The following is a 5,796-nucleotide window of genomic DNA, read 5'->3' as shown; positions in this document are numbered from 1 at the left end:
CAATAAATTAACATGAATTTGCTATAATTTTTTTCTCTGTGCCAAATGTTTTGGATAATTTTTGTATGTGGGATGTTTTAATATGTAAATGTCTATGTTCCTCATGATAACTTGCTCATAAATGCAGAAAAGTCCTATGGTAACTCCCTGGGATTTCTCTTAAGAGCTCATTGTCCTTTAGTAATTTGACAAATGTTTCAATATTTCTTTTCCTACAAAATTTGGATTTTCCTGCCTGGAAAGTTTTGGATTTAATCAGTCTTACAATATCTTTGTTCAAAATCATGGATAACTCCACCAGGCGAATCTGCTATGCCTATTCAAATTGGTGTCACCCAATTGATGCCCTGCCTATTGAGGGTTTTTTACATAATATTTCTATACTATAGTACAACTCACTTTGCTCATGTACGCACTCTGAGTTACACTTTGCAGCTATAGGTGTCATTTTTGGATAATGTAATTAGATATACCTTTGAATGGCATTTATTTCATGCTTTGTCCTTCAAAATTCCATTGAAAAATGTTGTATAAATACCGCAAAAAATGCTTAACGGCAAATTCAATGATAATATATGTCGATATATTTAGACACTGTCACCGAATTGGGGTGATCCCATTTAACCCTTTTCTGTTGCACTTTATGATGTAAGGCAGAAAGCGCTTGCTGTTGGGAAGAAATTGTAGTGAAAATATAAACAGACATGTCAATGACAATAATTATAAAACACCATCAGGGAAAAAATGCACGGCACACAAGTCCAGTAATTGGAGATAATTATGTAACCTTGTATTTATCTTATGTATCGTATGTTGTGTCTTATATTTAATATAACTATTTTCCCTCACAAATATGTTTCTTCATAGAAGACAGTAGAAAAGCACTGTCAGTTCAGATTTATTTTAGTTAAAATTTACATTATGTTGAATTATCATTTTGACAAGAAGTTAAGAATAAAATGTACTTACAAAAAATGTATGTTATTCCTCTATCCCATTCATAGTTGAACATCAATACAGGAGATAAGTGAAAATGCATGTGACTTCTTGTTCATGCAAATTGTATCTTGATTCCCCTTGCACTATAATAGTTCAATACAATATCAACTTTCTTGACTCTTATCTAATGCCGAACTGTCACTGTAAAAATTCATAGCAATAATTTTCATCTGGACATTTTGTTATGACAGTTATTGTGCAGATCATTCAGAAATCATGATTGAGTAAACTTTGGTTAGAACTATATTACAATTAAATTTTAAAACTAAAATTAATTTTTAAATTGATATCAGTAAATGCACTTACTTGACCCAACATATCTTACCGTAGAAACACAGAAATATACTAAAAAATGAATTACACATTTATTTATATGTTATGTGTGTATATATTGTGTACACAGAGTGTTATGATTTGTAATTCTTTAATAATAATAATAATAGTAATAAGCAAAACAAACTTTGATTTAAGTCATTTTGATGCAGATTATTTACTTTTTACCAACTTCTGGCACAATTCATGTAATGACGTCACTTGGACATACTTGATCTTACTCGATTGGACAGGTATGATAAATGATGAATCAGTCAGAGCTTAAAATATATGAGCGAGATTGTGATTGCAAGAATCCAGAATGTGTAGTTACATATTTTTTGTGGAAACATATTTATGTGTTTTAAAGTGAATACAAATGTAACAGACATACGGAATGAGGTTAGAGCTATCCTATCAAGTACGACTGAATGACTTCATTACATGAATGGAGGTATAAATAGAAATGTAAAAAATTCCTATACAAATCACTAAAGTTAAATTTATTTTGCTTTTTTGTCATTTTTCAAACACAAACAAATCATAACACTTTTATCTTCATGAGTATTATGGTAAAAATATGTGTATGTTATTTCTGTGTTTCTAGCAACCTAAATAGCTCCTCGCACTTCTTCCTTGAAAGAGTTTAAATGTTCAAAGTGAATGAGCACCATCATGTAGGAACTGATTGTCTGGTATAATACATGCTCATTTATCCAAGTCCATGCAAAATAAAGTTATAATTTAATGTTGCAGATAAAGACTAAAATTTACAAGTTAAACCACTGGTATACAACTATGCATCGCCAAATCTGAAAATACATTTATTCCTAATTCTAACACGGGGGATAATGTTGTCAGACTAGTTGAAAATGTAACTGCCCAGGGCAAGAATTAAAAAAAATCCTTGGGGAAGTCATTGTGTAATAATCACAATATTGCCGGTGTTTCTTTCTGTACATAATGGATTTATACTGCTGGAATTATTTCTATGCAGTTCATTTGAAAGCACATGTTAAATTTTCAGATTTTAGATTTTAAATGAAAAAGTATTTATTTTTGTTCATCATATATCCCTGAATAATTGTGCCGTGTTTTACATATATAGGCTGTAGATCTTTTTGGTGATTTTACAGCTGGGCAAAATTGGAGAGCATTCATCATCTTATACAATCTGACAGCTGATTCCATACCTTTGTTGGACTTCTTTTTTAAAAATGGAACCATACAGGTGTTGTATTTTCACAGTAATTTTTGCAGCAAAAGGCCTGCTTGTTTTGGCATTTATATACTTTTTTGTTTTACTTTCCATGGATGTTACCACTTGACTTTATCTGTGTGATATTGGTGTGTTTTCCATCTTTACCATATTGTTGAACTCACCTGTGCTGTTCATTTCATCATAGATGGTCACTGAAGACAGCTTGGCAAATGTGCTGAGACTGCTTTGTGTTGATGTGAGAAGTTCTGAAAAGACACCTATGCACAAATGTAGCTGTAATGAAATTATTCTACCATTGCTGCCAGTCACACCTTTTACTATTGATAGAACTCCAACAACAATTGGTATGACTGATAGTTGCTACGGTTGTCATTCTCACCACACAAGTTGTTTTTTGCGATGAGTCCACAAATTGCATCACGTTTGTTTTTCATGAATAGCATGGTTTTCTTGGTGATTTCATAGTTTTTCTATTACTGGTACAACTGTTATATGATAATAGAAAATCTTTTAAGGGGAATATTTAAATTTCCAGTCATTGTGCATTCTTGGGGCCTGGCATTAAATTCATATAAAACAATACAGATTAAGCCATTGAATAGTTTCGATGATGATTTTTCTATTCTTTGCCCAAAAGCTGTTGCACAGACAAGTGCATCTATGCCGAATAACAGTTGAGATTGTTTTTTATCAGAAAAAAATTGACTACTTGAATGAATAATCTATTTTTTTCTTTTCTTTCATATTCCTGTGGATTACTTGTCTTTCATTATGAACATCAGCGTGAGTATTATGCTTAATCACTTTCCATTATATCCCGACCATAGTTTTTCCTTGCCATTTATGGCATAGTAACTTAGTATTGTGTATAACTCCAATAATCTGTTACTAGAACATTACTATAGCTATAACTTGGTAATGTCTATAACTTGGTGTAATCTGTTAACCAGAGTATTGCTATAGCTATAGTAACTTGGTATTGTTTATAGCTCAGCATAATCTGTTATCTGAGCATTGCAATAGCTATAATACTGTATTTACCTTATATATTGGGGCATGATAATAATAACAAAATTCTTCTTCCTGTCCCAGAACTTACGGTGAAACTTTTTTCACCCAGGTCATATGTCCCAAGACTTAAGAAACTAAATAAATGTTTGTAATGAATTTGCCCCCCCCCCCACTGCACATTGCAATAAAACAGATAAAGTACCTACATGATAATAAAATGAAAGAAACTATTGTAATCATGTATTACTTTTTCAATCATGAGCATTAAAGAATAAAATATATCCATGAACTCCATATATTTGTTGTAGGCTTCATTAGTATAGTGTGTATCGCTTATGTCCAATAACACGTGATACATTGTTCATTGACATGAACATTGAGAAACAAATCATGTTTGGTTGTACTCAAAGGTTTGAATATGTTATCCGACTGAAAACTGGATCCAACAAAATTGAAAACAAGAGGGAAATAATCGCTTGAAGACAACTGCCATTCAAGCATGACACTGTGTTAGGTGGAAAATAACCAAGACTAAATTATATTCAGGTCAACTATATGACAGTATCTCGCAAATAAAAATCATTATTTGAAAATACATTCACTTGAGTGCAAGTGACAATCTTTACGCTAACATGGATTGTAAAAAGTATCATTAAAACAATTTATTGTTGTGTATACCATTTACCTGCAGACATCAGTACCTGTTTGTATTAGTTAGAACTACAGCCCTGGTGGTGAATAAACACAACTGGCAGCGAGCAGTAAACTCATTGTTTGAACTTACCGACAAGACATCAAAGACAAGGTTATTTTATTACAAGGGAAGACCACCTTGGAACCTGACTTTGACTACTTTGAAGCCATGGGTTTTGTTTGTTGAAAGCATATCAATACAAAGATTATATTATTACAAAGTATGCTGACCTCGGAAGCCATCTTTGGATTCTTTTAAGTGTGCCAATTTTTTAAAAATTATATTTTTAATGTACAAAGACAGCAGAAATAAGTAAGCTAACTTTGGTTCCTTTTCACTGGTATTTATGGGAATTTTGAAAATAAATTGAAACATTAGAATAATTTTTAACACAAAATAGAAGATGATTTCATCAAGAGTATGATCATTATCATGGATGAAATTCAGGTGTCCTTTAATCTCATTCCTGGACAGACTGATGATAAAATGGGGGTTGAAAGTGCGAAAATTAACAAGACTAGTGCAGATTTGAAAAAATCTGACTTCAGTCCTTGCAGTTTCTGCTTCAAGTGATGTGTTGCCTCTAATGATAATTTTTCAGGGCATGATAAAGCTAAAAAGATATTCATGCATCGAAAGAATGGATCATATGTGTGCAGGAGAAGGGTTGTGTTGACCAGATGATACTACAGTACATTGAAGAGTTTTATATCAAGTGTACACAGTTTTATATTTCTTTTTATAAAATTTAAGTTAGAGTGCATTTTCCGACATGTAATTTTTGAATGATTTAAAAGATGTCAGAAATACGACTCGAAAAGACGATTTGTTCCAGAACAAACTGCACACAAAAAATTACTTGAAATATTAATTTATGGTGTCGCAACAAATACGGTGTCCCAACATATGTGGTAAATATGGTAATTTAGTATTGTGTATAGCTCAGCATAATTTGTTACCTGAGCATTGCACTGCTCTGGTGGCGCTGTGGTTAGAGATTCTGCCTCCGGTGGAAGGTCATGGGTTTGAACCCAGGCCAAGTCATGCCAAAGACATAAAAATAAAACTAACAGCTACCTCGCTAGGCACTCAGCATAAAGATGTTAGTGTTAGGACTGGTCTGCCTGGTTCAGAATAATATGACTGGGTGGAACATCATGCTACATGTCTGCGGCATAATGCCCCAGTACTAGACATCACTGTAAACTGCCACACTGCAGACACTGTAGCAATATGACTGAAAAATTGTTAAAGCTATGTTATAATTTCTTCTTATAATTTCTGTCTTGTCTTCTTCTTTTCCACCAACACCTTGTCTTCTCCACTACATTCTTTTTTTTTTCTTCTTCCTCTTCTTCTTTCTTTAACTCTATCTCTTCTTTTTTCATCTTTTCGTTTTCCTCTTCTTTCATTTCTTTTTCATTCCATCTTATCATTTGCTTTTTGTTTTATGTTTTCCTTTTCTTCTTCTTTTTCTCGGATGCGGGAGGTCATGGGCTTGATTCCTGGCTGAGTCATACCAAAGACTTACAAAAATGGTACTAACAGCTGCCTCGCT

Source organism: Sinohyriopsis cumingii, chromosome 1 (genome assembly GCF_028554795.1).
Source record: "Sinohyriopsis cumingii isolate HCF-2022 chromosome 1, ASM2855479v2, whole genome shotgun sequence".
NCBI classification, from domain to species: domain Eukaryota; kingdom Metazoa; phylum Mollusca; class Bivalvia; order Unionida; family Unionidae; genus Sinohyriopsis; species Sinohyriopsis cumingii.
Note: the sequence above shows the minus strand (reverse complement) of the source record.